Here is a 24,757-nt window from a genome sequence, read left to right on the forward strand (position 1 = left end):
TATTTAGTTTAATTTTTATTTTTATCATATGTTACAGTTAATTTTAAAATATTTATTTAATATACCATGTGCTAATACTAAAAGTATTTTTTAAAAAGATATATACGTAAAATAGATATAATATGATTCAAGATATAACATAAATAAATATATTAAATAAAAAGTTAAACCAATATGCTTACCAATGTATTTGTTAAATTTTGCAAATTAGAAAATAAATATGTATTCAGTTGTTTGGTGATCACGTAGATAATTAAGTAATTGGGTTGCAAATTAATCCTACAGTGTGCACCTTATTTTTTCCTCATTTCTAAAAGCGAGAATTAAGAGAAATAAGTAGTAATATATCATAAAAAAGATAAAAAATTTTGCATATGAATAAATAATATTTAATCTATTCTAGTCCTTAGACATGTATAGATCAGAGTTATTCTCGTAATGACAACCAATTAAAACATCATAAATTCGAACATTTAGAATTCGTTCAAATCCAGACCATTCTCTTATTAAATAAGTTTCATTATCCGCTATCCCTACAATGCAATAAGGTATAGGAGTGTCATACCAAAAAACTAAACTGACATTTATTCCGCTCAATGGCATTGCATTGATGCAAAATAAGGCCAGTAATTTCTAAAAAAACATAGATATGTTATAAAATTATGTTAATTACGAAAAGCATAAAATAAGAAAATTTGAATATATTACCAATCATTGAAATTGCATCTCCGAGTTTGACATGAATTTATCAAAACTGAACTTAAATTGAGGAAATTCAATCTCATTATGTGCTCCACTTCAAAGATTTTCAGGTAGACGTAGAAAAAATATGGAGGGGATGGAACTTGAACTTGGCCTACAAAGCTCTGTGGAAACAATTCCTCAATCAAAAATCAAGCTCCTTCAATGAAAACTAACTTTATTTACATTCCATTAGGTTGGTCATAATATATGGGTAGATCTAATCATTTTTCGGTAAAATAGAATTTACTGCCCCTTTGTTGGACGCTGTAATTAGAACCCAAATCAGTGAATACAACTTGAGATGATATTTGATGGATGTGGTACATTGTAAATGATTGCGGTAAAAAACAATCGCACTAGAATATTACACGAAAAGAATAAGTTGGAGTAAGAACAATCATTAAATTATCAAAAGAATAATATAATAGAATGAGTATATAAAAAATACTATAAAAAATTATAAATTATACCTTAAAAGAATCAACTTCGATGAAAAACAAAAAATACATTCTTATTCTATAAAGTAGTCAAGGAAGAATAATAAATTAAAAAATATGAATTGACTTTCAAATGTAGACTCACGAACCACAAAAAATACTATATATAACCTTTATTAGAACAAAAATAATTATATAAATTAGTTATTATTAAGTTAATTTTTTATTATTTACATCATACATCATATATTTGCTGTGATTGAATAAGTCATTATCATATCATATACATTTTTATCATGATTAGAATCATAGATTTTTGTTTTAATTTTTTAAGGTAGATATCAATATCAACCTGCCAGAAATTACGATTAATTTAAAATTATATTACAGTAATTGAAAATTAAAATTATTGACAATTAACATAATTATGTATTAAATGCTGATTTGAAGTATAATTATAAAAAAATTATTGACAATTAACATATTAACATAATTATGTATTAAATGCTAATTTGATGTATAATGATTGACAATTAATATAATTATGTAAAAAATAAAACATAACAACTAAAATTAAATTTGTTAACTAATTGAAGTTAGGTAGATAATGTTTGGCAATTGTTTTAGTATTATTATTATTATTATTATTATTATTATTATTATTATTATTATTATTATAAATGGATCACCATTAACATAACAACTTGCTACTAATAAAATTAAAAGTGCTGGTCGCTAGACTTTCTCTAAAATGATTGCATAATGAATAAAAATTAGAATTGTATCAATATAATTAAAATGAATAAAAATATTCTCGATTGATAATTAGTTTAATAATGCATTAAATATTAATTTTATATAATTATAATAAAAATATTTTCCTAAATTAACATATCATGCATTATTCATTAAATGCTAATTGTAATATAATTATAATATTGTAATATAATTATAATAAATATATTTTTTTTTAAAAATAAATTTAGAAGAGAAAATAGTGCTTTCATTTTCGAGGAAAATAAATTCATGAAAAATTGACACCTTACTTTTATTAGTTGATAATGCATTAAATATTGATTTTATATAATTATAATAAAGATATTTTTTTAAATTAGTATAATCATGTATTATTATTTAAATACTAATTGTAATATAATTATAATAAAGATATTTTTTTTAAATAAATTTAAAAGAAAAAATAGTATTTTTATTTGGAAGAAAAAAATTCATGAAAAATTAACACCTCACTTTTATTAATTAAGAAAAAAATCCAATTTTAGTATATTAAACAGATATTATTGACCTTTTTTCTTAGAAGAACATATATTAAGAATATCATTTTCATATATTAAAATCTTTCAAAGAAATATACGTTGACATCCTTAATCTATTATATATTATTAAAATCGAATTTCTTCGATTAATAGTATAACTAACATGGTATATTTTTAAAAGTTTTTTTTAATTTATTTTATTTAATTCATTTAATATTTTGTTTAACTACATTCACCATAACTAATCAATTATATTAATTATTTTGATTTTACTGAAACAAATAAATTAATTTTGTTTTAATTTATATTAATATTTTACTTATGAATTTTGATTAATAATTTTTAAAAGTATTATAATTAATTATTTATTTTATTTGATCGACAAAAAATTAATTACGTTAATTATTTGATTTGAATAGAATAAATGAATTAATTTTATTTTAATTTACGTTAATTTTTTTATGTAGTTTAATTAATAGTTTTTAAAATATTATAATTTTTATATGGCATTTTTATAAGATATTTTTATTTATTTAACTTATTTTATTAAGTCAAACAATTATAATTAATTTAAATATACAAGTTCTCAATATCTTAGATAAGAGAAGGTTGAATCTATAATATCTTTTAATCTTGTATACTTTTAACCAGTATTTAAGATAAAGTTACTGTAGAATCTGCAACATTAATTATGCAGGTGACATTTATTTTGTCACTCATCGAATGAATAAGGAACAGAACAATGATGAGAAGTTAACACTCTATGATGCTATGACTTCTGTGAAGTTGATTAAGTAGGAGATAATTTCATTTTGTCTTATAACTAGCAAAACAAAAAGAGCAGAGAAAAAAAAAATAACCCAGCCATATATCCTGGTTCAACCATGTACAATGTGGCCTATATTCAGTCTTTACCACAACGGTGGTGAAATTTTCACTATCTTTATCAAAGATTTACAAATACTAATTCCTAAGGATTCTACCTAATCCTATCAGGGACAAACCAAACTTCTAACCAAGCTTGATTTGGCTAAGTTCACTCGCTAAACTCTCACCACTAAGTGCTCATCCAACATAGCAAGAGAAACCTCTCATATTCATAAATACAAAACAGAAGTGATAATAAAAGAGATTAATATAATTTCTAGCTTTTCTCCAAGCTTATTCTCTTTACCTTTTCTCTCAATGATTTTTACGGATACCTCATATATTTGCCTTTTTTCATTGATTGAAACAAAGAAAGATAAATTTAAAGAATAGAAAATTTTAATGTTAAACTATGAAGGAGAAGAAGGTATAGTTAGAAAGCTATAAAGATCCAAATAGTGTGCTCATTCTCCTTAATTCAATTGCTGGTCCGTTTACCATTTTATATAAGAGTAAAGCTTCCAAAACTTGAGCTTGGTAAGGATACCGATTCTAAACAGTAGAGCACATTTGACTTTGTCTTCTTCCCCAATCCAAGGAAGTGGATACTTATTTTTGATAGTGACCTTAGTCAACTGTCGATAATCCACGCACAACCTCATTCCTCCATCCTTCTTCTTTACCAACAGTACTAGAGCTCCCACAGTGACACACTTGGACGAATAAACTTCTTCCCATGTAGCTCATCTAATTGCTTCTTCAGTTCTGCTAGCTCCAATGGTGACATTCAATAAGATGCTATCGAGATCAGTCCAACTCCAGGTATCAAGTCAATGCCGAAATCTATCTCTCGCTGAGGAAAAAACTCTGGTATGTCTTTAGAAAAAACGTCGAGAAATTCCTTCACCATTTGGATCCATTTCAGACTTTATCCATTGTCGTTTGAGCTAGCCATTAACAGAATGTACCCCTCACACTTACTCCCATTACAGGTAATTTTTACAGAATTTAAATATAAAGTATGGGATAACACTGGTCCAGTAGGTACATTTTCAGACAAAATGATAACATTCTTCTCAAAATAGTCCAGAAAAACATGGTTCTTGAATAACCAATCCAATCCTAAAATAATATCTAAACCATGTAAAGGCAAGCAAACTAGGTCATGTGCAAAAGTTCTGTCGTCTATAACAAATTCTACTTGTCGGCATACTAGGCTAGTCAAAGCATTTTGGCATGTGGGTGTATGAACAATTAAATCAAAATTTAGTTTCAAAAAATTTAATCCCAACTCACGTGCAACAGTTAAAGAAACAAAAGAATGTGATGCATCTGAATTGTACAATACAGTTAAGAAGCGAGTCTTGATATAACACTAACCTTAGATTAGGGAGTTCAAATATACAGTATCATCAGCAATCATAGCAAATACTCGTCCTTGTTGTTGGGCCCTAACTGGTTCTTGAACAAACTTCTTTGGACAATTTCTCACCATGTGTCCTAGTTACCCGCAGTTATAACGGATAGTCGTTCCAAATTGTCAAGGCCTACCAGGATGATTCTTCCCACACTGCTTATACGACATGTCCACTTGGACATGCTGAGGTCGTTTGTCAGCATTATGTCTTAACCTATTGCCATTTTCAATAATAGAGCAAATAGAAATGTTCCTAGCTTGCTGATTCTCTTGCACAGGTGCTCCAGGTGCCTTAAAATTCATTCTTCGTTGCGCATACCGATTGAAATTGTTGAAATTTCTTAGTGATAAACTTGGACGACTCATTTTTTATATTGCCATCTTCTTCTCGCAATCTTCCATCAATTGACTCTTCTAGCTCTGCAAAATTTTGCATTTTCAGTGGAATCAGCGAATGCATCAGCTCGTCACGAAATACGCCTTCAAACTTCAAACACTTCCATTCTTCAAAATCATCTGGAATTCTTTGACAGATCTTAGAGAATCGGCACAGATCTTCAAACCTTCGAGTGTACTCTACCACGGACATATTCCCCTATCTCAACTGCATCAATTCCATCTCCTTGGCATCATGAACTGATCTAGAAAAGTACTTCTTGTAGAATTCTTCCTTAAAAGTATCCCAAGAAATCTCTCCAGCATTCTGTCGTAGCAACCGTTGTACTCCATGCCACCATCGCTCAACTTCTCCTTTTAGCATATATGTCGCAAAATCCACATGTTGTCCTTCTGCCACATGTTGCACTCGCAACAACTATTCTCGATACCACGGAAGTCGGAACCAATTGTCAACTTCAGTCGCAACAAGCGTTCTCTTAAATTTAAGCGGATTCACCTTCAGAAAAACTGTGATCCCCGGTATCCTCATTACCGTTGCTATCTTCATTCCACTCACCATTACATTCACCATTCCTCTCCCCTAAACAGTCAATTGCTCGGGTAGTAACAGTCACCGTTTCGTGCACAGCATCAGCCATGGTGTTTACGACAGCTATAACAGCATCCGCGCCGCTCCTCGAAATATTTCCTGAATTCTCACCTCACCTACTGCATCCTCGTCCTCGTGCAGCCATTAAGATCCTGTTCACACCCAACATTCCATATTAAAGTAATCAGTCTGAATATTTTAGGTAAAGTGTGAATGGTCTCTGAAATAAATATATAGCAACAGTCATGTAATTCATATCACAAAGATATTCTAAATGCACGAGACACAACTCAGAGTATACAATGAAATATAATTCAATCCATTTTTCTAAAAGAACTGCTCTAATACCAAATTGTAACGACCCGATTTTCAACACGCCATGATCATACTGAAAACTAAGCACTACTAACTTGTTTTTCTAAAACTTAAGTAATAATTATTAAGCCTGTAATCAAATTAGTACACAATTGACATATATTTATTTTTAAAACGAATCGAATCATTGCCAAAAATTAAACAACACAAACAAATACGAAAAAATAAAGCAATACATAAAAAAATTGTAATAATATATAATATATTCATATCTTCTATACAATATACACAAAGACAGCTTAAACCAAAATTAATTAATTTGTACAATTATTATTAAAATTTTTTAATTTTATTTTTATATTAAAGTATTTTGTATGTATTATGTTATTTATCCTATATGTATTTATTGAAAAATAATATTAATAAATATCATATAATCATAAAAATATTGAATTTAATAAAAATATTTGATATTTTTATTTATATATATTTATATTAATAATTATAAATCATAAAAAATATAATTAATTTAAATATAAGTCAATATAAAATTAAAATAATATAATAAAATTATGGGACAATTTGACTATATAATCAATAATTAGTATATGAAATAATAAGAAATATGACTTAGTAACAAAGAGAATATGTAGTACAAGATTTTTCTAGGTTCAAATTACATTTTCATCAATTTTAGAATTTTTTTTAAACGGTTCAATTGAACCGATTTTTCACCAAATTTTATCAATTTTGACCAATTTTTACCGACTTAACCAATTCTTACAGGTTCTTGACCTTGAACGATTTTTTGATTGGACCGGACTGATTAGAGACTCGATTAACTGAATTTTTGGTTGACCAAACCAGCCCAATCCAATTTTTTAAACTATATGCGTGGGCAGTATCCTCCTCTTTATCCAGCAATAATGACACCAGCATCCACTGCCGTGCCATTTCCTTTCCTTTCTTCTCTTCGGAAATAAATCCTTTCAATTTTTTTTAACAATTGAGAGAGTCAAGTGTGATCTTTCACCATTAATTTCATAAATGAAACTAAAAATAAATATGAGAAAAAGAACAATAAAAAATTAAAAATCACACTTTACACTCTCAAAATTGAGAGGATCCATTCCCCTTCTCTAATCTTCTCTTTCTATTCTGATTTTGAGTTATCTCTAATATTGTTGTTAATATTATTATTCTAATTTTGATATTTGTCTTTAGTAATATTATTGCTGGTAGTGATGATATAGGGACGAGAGATGAAGTGGAATTGGAAGGTGATAGATAGTGGTTCCGACAGCAGGAACTGAACGAGGATAAACTTAACATTTTTGGAAAAAAATTAATGATTTAGCCTACTTCGCAAATTCAATATATATCTTACCATTGGGTTATTGTTCAGCGGTTATTAAACTTAGTTTTAATTTACTAAACTGACTTTACACCAGTATCAGTTTGCTACTGCACTTTGCATTTTTGGAATCTCAATTCCGATTTACGATCATCGCCTGTTCAATTTTATTCCTATTTTGACTTGATGCTCTCAGCCAACGCATAAAATAACTAGTCCAATAGTAGGGAAAGAAGACCAGGGAATTTACGTGGTTCGGTCAAATGACCTACATCCACGGGAACAATAATAACAGCATTCCACTATAAAAAATATAGAATCCACAGTACAATCTTTGAAATACACGGTGAAAACAGAAAAGAAAAAACGGTTAGGGTTGTAGGCAAATCTTCCTCCATGATGCCGCTCCGATTAAATACGTGAAACATCCTATACACACGAACACAACATATATCCACTCTACTTGAAAACATTGGAATAAGAAGCAATGTAAAGCAATAACTCGGACGCATTTTATTAGGTAAGAACATGATCCAAATAGCAACTCAGGTCAAAACAGCAGATTTCAAGTTCAGCGTGCAAGAATATATACCGTTTGAATAGATCAGCATGCATATACACGAGGACGATAAAATAATGGAGTTATGCGAACACATACACCAAAGCAGCTAAGCAACAGAACTGAACCATCAATAATCTTCGATAATGTCGCATCAGTTATTGCAAAATCCACCTTCAAAAGGTCACCAAGCATTCCAGAAAGAACGAATTAAAACTAGAGTTAATTGATATCCTCCCAAAATGAGGATAACAATAGTTGAACAACAAACGCATAAAATTCAACACCACCCGCCTACCAGTCGTATACTGTTGGAACCAACACAACACGTACATTGCAGCATTTATTTTAGCACTGATCAGAGCCACCGAAATACCATCCTAGTACCCATTCAGTCAAACAATGCATATCAACTAGCGCACACCCCGTAAAAGAAACCATCAGGAACATATAAAAATGGCCTAGATCACATAACTGCATGGCGACACTACCAAACATCCAGATCTAGAAATCCAAATGCCAAAAAATCATTGGAATAGAAGATATACATAAAATTTACTGCAAAGCTGCGAGAGATAACTGCACAAGAATGCTACTTCAAAGGCATAGAAGTTGACCTGGAACAACCGCCCAATAGGACCAACCATTCTGTAGTGTGTCAGAAGTTAAGAATAAACACACAGAAGCGCTATTTACAAGGGCCAGTAAAACAAATTTCATAAACAAATCCACGAAAAATATGAAACAGCTTTCCAAGACGAAACACGTGAGCGGAAAATGCAGATCTTAAAAACATCGTTCTGCTTTTACTGCTTCTGCTAGAGAGAAGATGAGGGATGCACTTGAACCATGGCATCCTACAGCAACCACTACATTTGCAGATTGAAAGTATCTTCACCACACCAGCCTACAGATATCAAATAACAATATAGATGCGAGACGAGAGACGAGAATCAAAGAATTAAAACCAATTATCGTGCGTCCAAAAAAATAAAACCACCATAACTGCTGTAGAATCACCAATCACCCCAACCTTTCCTTGAATACCCTTCTCTCCGCATACCGGAGCACTCGCTCGAACAGCACAGAAGTTGGTCCACAATTCTCCCAAATGAGAAAATACAAAAGGCATATCAGAAAAGTTCAGATTTCAGAAACAGCTACCAACTCCTGAATGCCATTGTGATCTTCGTTCCCCCAAGATAGAAATCAGCCAAAAAGGGGATCCGCGAACTGCACAAAAGCAAGTTCGCAAAATGATAGTAAACCTCAATTAAAAAACCTTCGTAATTCATCATGAATTAAAATAACAAAAAGTTCCTAAACCCTTTGCTACCACGGTAATATCCAAATCCCTAGTAAAAGATTCCCTCACCAAAATTCACCCGAGGCTACAACAAAATTGCATTCAAAGTTAAGAGGCAATCAAGTCCCCCGAGGAGGAAAATTAATATAGATGAATAGGAGCATCATTTCCATTTCAAACTTCAGTTGCTTACCGTGCTAACTTATATTATGAATTTTAGAGGTATTTTCTCAAAGAATTCTACTAACTTGACAAATCACATAAAGAACTGAAAAGATATCTTCAAACTAAGAAGCATAAAATCATAACACGAAACAAATAACCATGTCTAACCGGGTATATCTGACCACCTTAAGATCCTGCATTGAAAATAAATGTAAAAGTAATCCAGACGAAAACCAACATGCAATCAATAAGCAGAAAAGGGGCGATTCACAGATGTAGAAGAGTAGAATAGATGTGAGTGGTTCTAGTGTATTCTTTTGTTTATGATACACTGATGAATATATTAGCCAAACGTAGAAGATCGGAAGAGGAAACTTCCAATTCAATTACAAATCCCTAAACCTGCTGAATATGAAAGCCAAATGTAGAAAAACGGAGAAGAAAAATTAAGTTGAAGATCCAAACAAAGAAGCTTTAAAAATCAGTCCCGGTTATACTTTAAATCCTTCGATACTCCAAATTGAACCCCAGTTCCTGCCAAACATAAGACACTGAACCATAGAAGAATGGAAGGGATCATGGTGAAAATCCACAAAAAAAAAATTAATAACCAGTTAAAAATCATCAGTTATACTTACGTCCTTAACACCCAAAGTCCAATTACAAATCCCTTATACTGCCAAACGGAAGAGAAAAATTTTGAAAATCCAAACAAAGAAGCAGCAGCTTTAAAAACCAGTCAAAATTATGCTTAAATCCTTCAGTACGCCAAAGTGATGTTTAGGTTGAAGACTTGAAACCCATAGAAAGTCCAATTGCAAATCCTAGCTCCTGCCAAACATAAGACACTGAACTGTAGAGAAACAAGAGAGATTAAGGTGAAGATCCAGAAAAACCAGTCACCAGTTATGCGTACGTAGAACAAAAGACAAGATTAAGTTGAAAATCCAGACAAGGAGAAGCTTTAAAAACTATAGGACGAAAATTTGAAAACCATTCAGAAGTCACCCATTTAGGTGCAAAATCCTGGTTAAACCATCCAAGAAGAGGTCCTTCAATATTTCAAACTCAACTTACAATTTCCAGATGCTGCCAAACACATGGTTACTCAACATGGAAGATTGAAAGAGATGAACAGAAAAGAAGTTTCTAGTTATGCACAAAAAACAAAATCATAGTTGCAATTTGCCCAATAGAAAGTGAAATCAAAGACATCATGGTTACAGTTTCCCTTAGTAGTTAAGTAAAATCAAGACACGTTAAAAGCTAATAACAGAAAATCCTTCAATACTTCGCATGCAAGAACAGTTTAAGGCCAGCACAACAATCTACAACAGTTTTAACATAATTCAGCCCCCTCACAGCGTTCAAGCAAAATTCTCCAATTACGGGTAGTGTGACCAATTATGGCAAACGCGTATGCAGAAAGCTGAAAATAAATGAAAGAAACAGCTTGTCAAACTGATGGAAGACCAGATCAAACAAAAACACCTGAGAACAAATGGCAAAGTTGAGTTGGGAAAACTATGTGTAGACAAAATCTTGCTCCTGAACCCCCAAAGTTAATCTCCAATACACTAAGTCGTTCAACTGCACAAAAGCATGTTCACAATTCAATTCCAATACCTCAACCAAAGAAAACACAACACCAAAAAAGAAGAACTAAAGTCAAATCCTCTTATCCTTATTAGTGAGACTGAGAACTGATAACCCCCCACAACCGATACACCGTGTGATTCTGCTCAGAGATAACTGGAAGCATAAACAACTATACAATTCGTGTTACCGAATCCAATAACTTTTATGTGCTCGGCCAAAAATAAAAAGCGATAAAAAGCAAAAGTGATTATATATGATACAGTCAGCATATATGGTCAACGACGACAAATAAGTGCTCATTAAACGCCTACGGTCCTATCTTGAAAGTGTGTCAACTACTAGGATGAGGGAACAACAGGTTGGGCCTATCATCATTCTCAAAACTATCAGTCAAAATCATGAACAAAACACAAACAGCTATACCGAGGTAGAAGTCACCATATGAATGAATATGGTAGTCAAAAGTATCGATTGGAAGACAACACTGCAAAGGAACAGGAATTGACATGTTCATACTAAATACATGGAAAGAAAATAAGAGAGACAAAAGGAAAGATCCAGGGCATTCAAACTCCAGCTAGAAGTCACCAACTCCACATCTATCTCGATTACACGGACAATGTTAACGATCGTAACACTGCAAGAAAACAGGTTGAAATTGAACTTTACACGAACCATTAATGCTAAAAAATAAATATGGAAGAAAAATTCAGTAGAGAAGACAAGTTTAATCTAGATCATGAGCCTGTATTATTTTTGCAGAGCTTTTTTCCCAAATCATATCTTCTTTTCCACACCAATGAAAAGCATTGGAGGTCATAAAACAACGTGAAACAACTATATAATCAAGTTATTTTTATAATATTTAGGGGATAGAAAGAAAAAAGAATAATATAACAAGGACATATCAATCTCAGAATCTTGAACTCTCGGTGCAATCCCATACCCTTCAATTGGTTCCTAAGGAAAAGAGAAACAAAAACCGATTTCCAACCACGAGAGAATAACGAAGGAAACAACACAAAGTAGCAAATTTAAAATTAAAAAAAGCAAAAATCAAACAAATGAACCAGGCAAGTGCAAAAGCATATCACCAGGATGCACTCTACACCCATGATCGGACAACACTGCACGGGAAACCAACGACATTTAATTCAAATGCTGCTAGCACAGTAGGTTGGAATGAACAAAAAGGAAAGAAGAGTTTCGAAAAACTGTTTTAGGAAACTAGATTCCATCCACTGTATGCATCGTGCTCAACAACCAGGCTACAATGCTGCATAGAAAATAAACTACGTTTTAATTCACAATGCAAGCTTTAAAATATTTAGTTAAATGATCAAGGAAATAAAATGCATAGAGAATCAGATTGCTTTTATGGAATTAGATATATGGTCCTCGGGTCTTGCGAAATATTCTTTCCAATATCTCCGATCTATAATCCCCAATCTCCCAAATAGGCAAATACACTGCAAACCAAGCAAAAACAAGCAAACCTAAATCTCTCTAGGAATAAGAATAGTACAGAATAGGAGAAATTTTAGAAAAAAGCAAGGATTCAGAGAGTTCTCAGTTTCTTCAGATCTGGGCAAAAGTAGAATTCATCCTCCAAACACCAACAAAAAGCGAGCATTCATAATCCAGATAATGTCGCCTTAACAATCAACAGAACAGAACAGCTGCATAGAATTTTCAGAAAAAGCAAGGATTCAGAGAGTTCTCAGTTTCTTCAGATCTGGGCAAAAGTGAATTCATCCTCCAAACACCAACAAAAAAGCGAGCATTCATAATCCAGATAATGTTGCCTTAACAATCAACAGAACAGCTGCATGAAAGAAAAGCCATGTTCAAACAACACAACTATCCCTGAACCAGATCATCAAATTAGAAAAGCTCAACCAAACTTCCAGGTCAGGAAAGATCTTAAATGAAGCCAACACATCATCCACATAATTCGCTACACCTGAAGAGAGAAAATCACAAATTCCAATCCAGCAAACAAGAATAGCACCCTGTCCATATGTTCATTGCCTAGTTCTTTTCCCTGTGAAACTGTGTGAAACTATAACCATTCCCAAAATTATCGAATCCAGAAAGAAGCATCTTGATCAGCAGCTAAGTAAATCCAAAATCCACAAATCCAAGAATAGTTCTATAAACTAGATAGAAATTCACAGGAAAAACAGATCAAAGAACACTCCCCCCCAAGCAATATGAAGAACATCAAAGAAATGAAATGCACAGGAACAGACACAGAGAACACTAAAGCCAGTTAGAAGTCACCATTGTACATGAATGCCGTTGCCAAAAGTATGATTGGAAGACAACACTGCAAATGAACAGACGAAATTCAATTGATATCTGGATTACTTATGCATATGAGCTAGCAAAAAAATAAAAAACCAAGAGACAACAGATCCAGTGCGTCCAAACTCCAGGTACAAAGTCACCAGCTACACAACATTACTTGACCAAAACAAAAACACTGCAAGAGAACAAGTTCAGATTTAATTTTGCACGACCATTAACGCAATATAGTTAAAAAAGAAAAGTTAATCAGATTATGAGCCTGTATTATTTTGAGCCTTCCTGCCATACATCTTCTATCCATGATTCCAGATTTCTGTAACCAATTTAAAGCATTGCAGGACATTAACAAGAAAACTCCGTAATCGAACTATTATTTAATACTAAAAAAAATTGGTGCACATGTTAGGAGGGAATTATCAATTTCGGAATCTTGGACACATCGCCTAAGTGCAATCCCATATCCTTCAATTGGCTCCTAAGGCAAAAAAGAGAAACATAAACCGATTTCCAAGAGACAGAATTATGGAGGAAACAACAAAGAACCAAAGCAGCCAATAATTTAAATTAAAAAAAAAAAAAAAGAGCAAAACTTAAACAAAAGAACCAGTCAAGTGCAAGAAACATATCGACCAGGATGCACTCAACACCCGCGGTAACAAGATCAGACAACACTGCATAGGAAACACATCCAGATTTAACTCACAATGCTGCCACAAGTAAGTTGGGAAAAAAATGCAGGGAAAGAAAGTTTAGAAAAACTGTTCTTGATCTCTATCCTCTGTATGTGTCGCACTCAAAACAACCACGCTTCAAGATGGACACCGCTGCATAGAATATAGATTCACATTTTAATTCACATGCATGATTTATAATTGAATTTAAAAAAGGGTAAAAGTAGAGAATCTGTTCTGTTTTAAGGAATTAGATATCTAATCGTCCATGTCGAAAATTGCAGAAAATTCTTTCCAATATATCCGATCTATAAATCTCCAACCTCCCAAAATACACTGCAAACAAAGCAAAACCGAAGCTAAATCCCTCTACAATAATAATGATAAGAACAGTCGAAGAATAGAAGTTTTAGGGGGGAGCAAGGGTAGTGTTCTCGGTTTCTTCGGATCTAGGCAAAAGCAGAATTCATCCTCCAATCACCAACAGAAAGCAAGCGTTCACAATCTAAATCGCGCCTGAATAATCAGAAAAACAGTCCCGTAAAAGAAAAGCCATGTTCGACAAGCAGAACCGTAGGTAAATCTCTATACATAAGATCAATAGTTGAAGAATAGGAGAAGTTTCATAAAAGGATAGGGTAACGAGAGTTCTCAGTTTCTCCGGATCTAGGAAGAAGCAGAATCATCCTCCAATCACCGACAAAAAGGAAACGTTCACAATCGAGATCTCACCTGAACAATCAGGAAAACAGTTCCGTGAAAAAAAGGAGGTCATGTTCAACAACACAGTACCGTAACAGAACAGATCACAAATTAGAAGAGCCCAACCAAACTTCCAGATGGGAAAATATCTTCAATTCAACTAACAGATCATCCAAAAAAATTCGCCACACTTAAGTAGAGGAAATCATAATTCCAATCCAGCAAACAAGAATAACACTCCGTTCATATATTCATCACGTAGTTCTCTTCTCCCTGAGGCAAATCAATAATCCACAAATCCGAATACAGTTGCATAAACGGAATCAGATAATAATTCACAGTAAAAGCCTATCAAATCTTCTAAATCATGGATGAAATCTTGAAATCGGAAACATAAGAGAACAACACCAACACGGAGAAGACTAAAGCAAATATTCACAAAAAGAGAGGAAGAGTAGCATTAGCTAAAAAGAGAAAAGAGTCGAAACTGAAACCACTGCACCAACGCATTCAAAATTCAAAATAACCTACAATGCAGTATGAGGAGAATTTAGAAAACGCAAGTGTTTATAACTTTATATACGAAGGGATGGGTGAGAATGGACGGTTATGATTAAGTCGGTGGTGAGAGAATGGACGGTTATGATGCGATTAAAAAAATAGTCCCGTTGATTCACGCGGTTTTCCGTTTTCCTATTGAGGCGGTGGAAAGGCATTGAAAAGTTTGGTGTTAGCCTTCCAAAATCAAGACATATTTTACTGGATTTAGATTTTGTAATTTCTATGCGGCAATTTTTTGGATCGGTTTTGAATTACACTGTGTCATTTAATCTGGTCTAACATTATATTTTACAATTAAAATATATATTTTAAAATAAAATTAATAATATTATATTATATTTTTATACTTAATTAATATTTTTTATATCATATAATATTATTTTTATGTTAAAATAATTTATTTTGATATAAATATAATATAATATTTATTAATATAATTTTTAAAATAAAATTTTATTATTTTAATATATAAAATTTACAAATTTATATATGTTAATTTTACATCAGGTAGATTCGGTTTTATCCGGTTTGTTATGAATTATTTTTGAGTCGAGTTAAAATAAATTTGATGGCCTTTTAGGATCGGATCCAATCTATGAATATTCCTAGTGTTAAGGGTGTTGAACATGATTACCTGTCTGAGTCGATTAAATTAGTTTTGTACAACCAATGAATTATTGGATATAATTAGATCTGTCTTAATGATATCTGATCATAATTGGTCCAGATATTGATTTTGGAGAAACATAACTCAAACTAACATGTGAATTCGATGACTCTTTTATTAAATAAAAAAATATAAGTTCTAATAATATATATTTATAAAATTTTTACATTAATTAATCTAACTATTATAATTGTAGATTTATAGATATTTTATTATTATTAGAATATTATTAATTTATTAGTTGATATTATATGTTTATTATGTTAACATGATTTTTCTAAAAAAATTCTCATTTTTTTTAATTTTTTAAAATTTATATTTTATCGGATACTCAATTACCTTAATCAAACTAATCCATTCTTACTCAGTTTAATTTGGTTGGATACACAGACAAAAATATAAAAATAAACCAATCCAAATTAATTATAATTTAATTGGTTCGATTCTCATTTTACCACAAATTCAAACCAATTCACCCAAAACATCCTTATTTGATGTATAAAAGCTTTTTAGATAAGCATTACCTGTCAAAAAAAAAAGAAGATAAATTTGGCCTAAAAAAAAGGTCAAAAAATTTGGATATGATTTTTTTTTTAAATATTATTCTAAAAGATGAAAATGTGTCGCGTTAAATTTTAGATATAAACAGGTGGGTTTATCCTTCTTGGCAATGGATGAGAATTTTTTTTTAAGAGAAAAAGACAAATAGGTCCCTGATCTTTTGTCTCACGGACATTTTTGTCCCTGACCATTGAAAAATACTTTTAAGTCCCTGACCTTCACAAAACTTGGACGGATCAGTACTTCCGTCCAAATGCCTCTGTCAAGAACTGATCCGTCCAAATGCCTCCGTCAGGGATTGATCCGTCCAAGTTTTGTGAAGGTCAGGGACTTAAAAGTATTTTTTAATGGTCAGGAACGAAAATGTCCGCGAAACAAAAGGTCAGGGACCTATTTATCCTTTTCTCTTTTTTTAATTATTCCAAAAGCGATTCGCATATAGCAAGAAGAATTTTTTCAATTTTTTAAAAAATTTAAAAAAAATACTTGATTTTAGTGAAAAGAAAAATTTTAAATATATATATATATATATATATATATATTCAATTATTAATATTATATTTAATGTTAATATATTAGTATTAATATATTTATTTATATAAGTATATTTTTTTATGACTATTTATATAAGTATATATAACAACGTACAATAATAAAAATATTTATGTAGTGACCAAGAAGTTAAGGAGATTAAAGTGACTATATAATGTGTGCTGTATTTTTTGTGGACACGTGCAGTAAAAATTTGTGGTTGATCAGTATTATGACCAAGTGAATTTACTAACTATAATAAAAATAATAATAGTTGGTAATATTAACGAATGACAAAATTATGAAATTGAAATTTCTGTTTGGAGAAAAATTTATTAAAAAAAATAAAAGAAATTTGAAAAGTACAATTAGGGTTTTAACTTTAAACACGAAACTTAGTCGAAGAGTGGTGTAAACACGAAACTTAGTCGAAGAGTGGTGTAGTGAGTCAGATTAAGTAGTCGATGTTGAAGGCTCTTGACCTCCTTTTGTACCCGACGGTCGTCTACAGATGTTAAATCTGGGACAATCGTTATGGGTCGTTGGCGTGGCACCTGTTAGGCATTGATTGAAGAAGGTGATTTGCGTGGATTCTTCTATCAAGGTGTCGGAAGCGGAGGCTATATCATGGGCGGCGTTGAATGGCCCTAGTTGGAGGTGAAATAAGGGAACAAGCGTTGTGGGTCGTTGGCGTCCCACCTGTTAGGCGCGGATCAGAGAAGGTTGTTAGGGGTGTAATCAGTTCGATTTGGTTCGGTTTTGGACCGAAAACCAACCGAACCGACCTGTTCGGTTCTACAATGATGCCAACCGTTCGGTTTGTTATTTTCTAGACAACAAAATCGAACCGAACCGAACTAACAGCGGTTTGGTTCGGTCGGTTTTTTCGATTTTCTTAAACCTAATAATCAGAATTTAAATCACCATAAAATGAAATTTAAAACCATCAATAAACTAGAATAACAAGAGTATATGACATCTAAATTTAATACAAATTCAACTTGTCCCAACAATTAAATATAAAATAAAAACAATTAAAAATATCTAACAAACAACAAAAACAAACACACTTTAAACATACTAAAAATCGAAACAGCCACTTTAAACCAAATAAAAACCAAAACAACCACCATACTTAATCTGAATCAACACCAGACTCATCATCATCTTCTCCGGTTGGTGCAATTTCTACAAAAACAAAATAAAATAATCAATATGAATTATAAACATAAACATAATATAGAAAAATACAACAAAATAAACAGCAACAGCAACATACTAGGTTATTAAAGCAACAGCAATATATTTTATGAAACAAAATAAACAAGTTGTGAAAAGCAACAGCAACATATTTTCAACAATATTTTATTGAAAGCAACAACAACATATTTTTAACATATTTTCAACAAATTATATATATAACAAGACTACTTAAATGATTATATAAATATTGTTTGAAAATTCCAATTTAAGTTCCATATCACAACCTGCCCGTTTTACAAGATAGAGAGAATAATTCATTATTAACCCTTTCTAAACCATGACTTTTTAAACCTCTCTTTTTGGTAATTTAGTGACTAATTTAAACATTATCTCTCAAATCAGAGGTAACTTTTGGCTCTAAACATTATCTCTCAAATTTTTGAAATAAATTTTATATATATACACTAATTTGTCATATAAATGTGTTAGATAAAATCAAATAGGTATCTCAACGGTTTTGATCTGAAAGGTGAGCTTCCAGATTTCAATTCCATGGATGCACTTGAAACTATGTGAGATACTCATAAATCCATTTTTTTAAAATTCTGTTCTAAAATTTTCTACAAAAATAATTTTGTAAAACACTAAGTAAATTAACTAAACTTGTTTAATTCTCAGTGATTTGCACAATAATACCATAGAAGGCCCCATTTATGATTTCCTAGAAAATGCAACACGTGCTTTCGGCAGTAGAATGAAAATTTCTCCATGATTTTGTGTAGGAATTTGTCTCACAATAGATTCAATGGCAAATAATATTAAATTTCCAAGCATATGTATGTATGTGAGTGGTAAATCTTATCACAAAGATTGGATTTTGTTGTCAAATTCCTACCAACAGACATGCATGGACAACCTTGTGACAATGATTTTTTATGAAAGCAACAAGAATAGACCAGCAACAAGAACATCTCATAAATTGCAACAAATTGTGAAAAATCAAGTTACTAACCTCAGAAGAAGACATTGAGTTGCAGGAGAGGGCTCGGACTAAGGGTTTGCTCGGCACGGGGACTGCTGCTCGGCGACAGAGAAGAACGGCTCAGACGAAGATCGACGACGGCGTGAAGACTGCGGTTAGACGACGGCGCGATGGAGATCGACGATGTCCTTCACGGTGATGATGGACGACTTGCGACTGAACTATGAAGGATGGCGGCAGCTCACTGGCTCTCTCAGGCTCTCATTCTCTCAGAGTCTCAGACATGGAGGAGAAAGATGGAACTATGGAAGTGAGTTTATTGAAGCCTTGTGTTGGGGGTTGTGTGTGGCTGCGCTGAGTGAAGTTAGGGATTTGGAGGTTTGGTTTAAGTTAAAGGGCAAACTTGTAAAAATAAGTATTTGTGAGCTAATTCTTTGGTTCGATTTAGTTTCTGTTAAGCCAACCAAAAATCAAATCGAACCGATCGGTTTAATTCGAAAAAATTATTCGATTGTTGTAAATTTTGGTTCGTTTTACAGTAAATTTTGGTCCGGTTCGATAACTTACACCCCTAAAGGTTGTGTGCATGGATTTGAACATCAATGTGTTGAAAGCGGTTTGGTACAACAGATATATCGTCAGTGGCATTGGCAGTTGCTACGTTCACATGTATGTAATCATCCTTTTTCCATTTCTCCCTGCTGTTCTTATTGATCTCTCTATTTTGTTGTTAGTATCTTGAATAAGTATGGATCTTAGAAGCATGTTACTTAGCCATCTTTGGATTATTATTGAAACTTAAATGAAAGTGCCCTATTTCTTTTGGTTTCCAACATGAATAAATTTATAGAGTACCAAAATATGGCATGTGATTGTATAAAAAGTTTAACAATAATGTGTGTACATTTTTCAGCATTCATAAATCAAATTTTTCTCTTACTTTCTTCCTATTTTTTGAAAGTATTATTGGTTAAATTGGTTAGTTTGTTGTTGTTGGAAAGATGTATGGATCACACCATTTATATATATGGCTTACGCCTTTACAGTGATTGTTTAAAGAGAATCATTAACCATAAAGAGTGTTCGTTTTAGAAACTTTTGTTGGAAGGGTCGAAGGAGATTTGAGTACTTCTCCACAAAAGTTACTGTAAGTTATGATCTAATGTATCTATTTAAGTCTTCCTTATTTTATTTTATTTCGATTTCGAATTGTTTTCCTACAAAATAAACCTTTTTACTTTCGAGTTATGTTTTAGTTCTGCTAGTATCCATTCTTTTCCAATATTCTGAATTTAAATAAACCCTCCTATTTGTCTTATTTCTCTCCTTCTTTTGTTGGAAGAGTTGAAGAAAATTTGAGTACTTCTCCACAAATGCCACTACAAGCTATGATCTAATACTTGAAGTTTTTTATTTTATTTTATTTTGATTTTTTCAATTTCTTTTGACACAAAATAAACTTTTTACTTTCGAGTTATGCTTTAGTTCTACTAGTACTCTTTCTTATCCGATATCATGGGTTCAAATAAACCCCATGTTTATGTTCTCTCCTTTTATTGGAAGGGTTGAAAAAGATTTGAGTACTTCTCCCCAAATGCCACTGCAAGCTGTGATCTAATGTATCTACTTAAGGTTTTCTTATTTTATTTTATTTTGATTTTCAATTTTTTTTCCACACAAACTAAACATTTTACTTTTGTGTTATGCTTTAGTTCTACTAGTACTCTTTCTTCTCCAATATCTCGATTCAAATATACACTAATATTTATTTTCTTTCTCTCCTTTTTTGTTGGAAAGGTCGAAGGAGGTTTGAATACTTTCCACAAATGCCACTATAAACTATGTCTAATGTATCTATTTAAATTTTTCTTATTTTAGTTTATTTCAATTTTCAATTTTTTTTCGCACAAAATAAATCTTTTACTTTCGAATTATGCTTTAGTTCTACTAGTAATCTTTCTTGTCCGATATCTTGGGTTCAAACTAACCCTTGATTATCTTCTTTCTCTCCTTCTTTTGTTGGAAGGGTTGAAGGAGATTTGAATACTTATCCACAAATGCCACACTACAAGCTATGATCTAATACATCTATTTGAGTTTTCTTTATTTTATTTTATTTTGATTTTTAATTTTTTTCGCACAAAATAAACCTTTTACTTTTGAGTTTACTTTAGTTCTACTATTACTCTTTCTTCTGCAATATTTGAGTTCAAATAAATCCTCATATTTATCTTCTTTCTCTCCTTATTTTTTTTGGAAAGGTTGGGCTACCAAACCATCACAAGAATTGATGAGGCAAATAAAATGACATGTATCTTTCTTTGTTGAATTTATTCCCTTATATATAAAGTTGTTACTTTTTGTATAATTAGTTTTGCACGTATTAAAGGCTTTAAATTATCTTCAAAGCATTAGAAAAGCCAATTAGTACTCTGTTATTCGTCTGATTTTGTTTGAAGAGAATTGAAATTCTCATGAGAATTGAAAATTATACTTTTTTGAATTGGCATCCATGTTGTGAATCAAATGTTGGAGTTTTATGTTATCTTCAGTATTGTTAGTGTGTCTAATTTTGAATTGTGTAATGCAGGTACTTAAGAACGCGTTGGAATAGATAGTGGCAGCGAAGGAAACTCGGACTTTTCGGGTCAATGGACTGATGGATGGAGTAATGAGTCCGACGAGGAAAAGGTCTCTAAGGGATTAGACTCACCATCAAGAGTGGGAAAGGAGAGCGAGCCAGTAGAGAGAGTTGATGTATCTGGTGAAGCGGACGAGGGTGGCACAATGCCTTCATCGGAGTCACCAGGTGGTTCAGGCGATCAAATAATTGATGTTGTGGACACTTCCATGCTTTTCAACTGCGACTGCATTGGCTGATACTGAATTTCATGGGGTTGAAGAGGCTTATGAAAAATGTATGGAATATGCAAAGGCGATTAGATTTGTTGTTCAAAAAGAAGATTCCATTAAAGACGATGAAAGCAATGTTGTGAGGAAATTTTTCTATTGCAATCGACAACGCTTTAGGGAGAAGAAGCATTATGAGAGGGCAGATAGGAAGAGACTAGGACCAACTGCAATGCGAAGTTCATTGTGTTTTTAGACAAATAGAGTGGCAAGTGGAGGATGAAGACATTTGTTCAAGATCACAATCGTGATTTGGCATTGCCTGCTTTCACTAATGTCATGACAGCCCACCGCAACATCAATGAAGGTAATAAAGCCCACATTCATAGCATGCACAAAGTAGGATTCTAGACCAGTCAGATCATGGGGTTCTTTGCATATTTGTCCGGTGGTTATCGAAACTTTCACTTCATAAAGAAGGACTTTTACAACTATATCGACGATGTATGTCACTCTCGGATCGTTTAGGGAGATGCGGCAGCAGCAATAAGTTATCTGAAGAGGAAACTGAGGTGGATCCATTAGCTGTTGTGATGTACACATATTGTTCTGAAAACCACCTTGGTCACCTGTTTTGGTCGTAGTATGACTATGAGTGCTTTAGTGATTTATTGGCCTTTGATTTGACGAATAGGAAGAATATATACAACTTGCCTTTGGTAATGTTTTCTGGAACTAATTACCACCGACAGACAATAATTTTTGGTTTCGAGTTGCTGGAGGACGAGAAAATTCGATCTTATAAGTGGCTGCTAGACACTTTTCTTGAAGTAATGCATCAAAAACAGCCCAAAGTTATGGTTACAGATGGAGACGAGTCAATGAAGGAGGCTATTAGGGCAGAATTTTCTAATGCCACGCATCGACTTTACACCTGGCACCTAGCGTGGAATGCTATTTCGAACATCAAGGATAATAATTTTTGTGATGCATTTAAGACTGCTGTGTATGGTCATTTTGAGGTTGAGGAGATCGACTAGTATTGGGCAGACATGGTTGCTGCATTTAGGTTAGAGGAGAACGAATGGATTTGGTTAACGTATGAAAAGATGGTACAATAGGCGAATGCGTATTCGTGCGACAAGTTTTGTGCTGGGTTAAGAATGACGTCAAGATACGAGGACATTAATACATCTCTTAAAAGGTTTATCAAGTCCTCGAATTGCTTGTTGGAGTTGGTGGAGAATCTTGAGCGTGTGGCTAAAGGACTACAGGAACAATGAGTTTATTACAAACTAGAAATCTCTATATTCGGAACCGGTCATGACCACAGGGCTGGAATCAATTGAACGGGCCATATCCCAAATCTATACCAAAGAGATATTCTTCGAGGTCAAGAAAGAGATTGAATGTGTGGCTTTGTTGATAATTCTTCATAGGGAAAGTTATGGTAGTACGGAAAAGTTCATGTTTAGAAAGTTTCGTAAGCCTCATCGGGTTTACTCTGTATATATGAAAGCAACTCTGAGAGGTATGAGTGTTCGTGCAAGCTTTGGAACAACATAGGAATTCCATGCAGTCATATCACCTGTGTTTTGAAAGAGTTGGAGAAGAATGCATTGCCGATGGGGTTGGTGCTGAAAAGGTGTTACAAAGATGCTAAGTTTGGATCATTCCATGACTCTGATGGAGGTTTGGATCGTAATAAAGCATTTTCGGGGACGGTATGGTTCGTTGTGGACTGCTTGCTTCCCTATATGTTTGTTAGCAGCCCAACAGCCTGCTACGCAGGAGTACGCTGCTGCCAAGATAGCATAGCTATTAAAAAAGGTTGAAGTAGAAGATCCAAAGGGTAACAGTTCAACTTTTGTGCATGCTATTGCAGATGGTTGCGATATTTTGGATCCAAAAATTATCAAGTCAAAAGGTGCACCGTAGTCAAGCAGCCACAGCAAAATGGGAAGGCAGTGGAGGCGCTGCCATGGTTTTGGACATGACCGACGAAATTGCACAGCAAACAAGGAGGACATATATGTTGAGGTTAGTGTTAAATTTAAAATTGTTTTGAAATTTCAAAATATTATTTTTGAAATTATTACTAATAATGATGTCTCTAGATTTTTTTTCTTAAATTTTATCCTCTTTGTTCTCGTTCATTGTTTCTTTCTTTTTTTTTTTTTTGTATTTTTCTAATTTTTTATGTTTGCATTATTATTTTCTCAGGTTCTTCTCTTTGGTCTCTCTAAATTTTTTTCCTTTCTTCGTTGATGCACATATCTTGATATTTATAAGAAAAGTATAGCTTAATCAATGCAATCTGAAGCAAGAAGTTCATCACGTAGCACATGTCTTGACTGAAGTTTTTAAATTGATAGCACACACGACCTATATTTTCAAGATCTGCAAGCGGCTTAAAAGATCTTGTCTCTGACCTATATCCCACCAATGCCTTCTTGTTTCTAGCGATGATGATCATCATATAACACCTCACCTCTTTAAGCATAGTTATAGTAGGCTTCCCCATCATCTTGATCCTATACTTATTGTTTGTGTAATTGTCAAACTTCAGATATTCACTAAAACCCGACCTACTCCATTGATTTGGGGGTATCCTATTCAGATACTCCCAAACATGGGGATTAACCCGTCCGATTCTATCCATAACAGCATTGAACTCCTGAGATGTTGTTACTT

General features: G+C 32.6%; 1 long non-coding RNA gene and 1 pseudogene across 2 annotated transcripts; one reads left to right on the top strand and one right to left on the bottom strand.

The window, feature by feature from the left end:
• Window positions 1-7,886: 7,886 nt before the first annotated feature.
• LOC148581609 (uncharacterized) lies at window positions 7,887-15,276 on the bottom strand. Of its 2 annotated transcripts, none has more exons than XR_015907764.1 (2): window positions 10,065-15,276; window positions 7,887-9,960 (listed from the first exon to the last, which is right to left on the bottom strand). It is a non-coding gene; the product is annotated as an uncharacterized LOC148581609 (long non-coding RNA). The 2 variants fall into 2 exon arrangements; XR_015907760.1 differs by having other exon boundaries at window positions 7,887-9,977.
• A 4,120-nt stretch (window positions 15,277-19,396) lies between these two features.
• On the top strand, window positions 19,397-24,331 carry LOC148581610 (protein FAR1-RELATED SEQUENCE 5-like; annotated as a pseudogene).
• Window positions 24,332-24,757: the final 426 nt, after the last annotated feature.

Source organism: Arachis ipaensis, chromosome B10 (assembly GCF_059453495.1).
Source record: "Arachis ipaensis isolate K30076 ecotype BB chromosome B10, ASM5945349v1, whole genome shotgun sequence".
NCBI classification, from domain to species: Eukaryota; Viridiplantae; Streptophyta; class Magnoliopsida; order Fabales; family Fabaceae; genus Arachis; species Arachis ipaensis.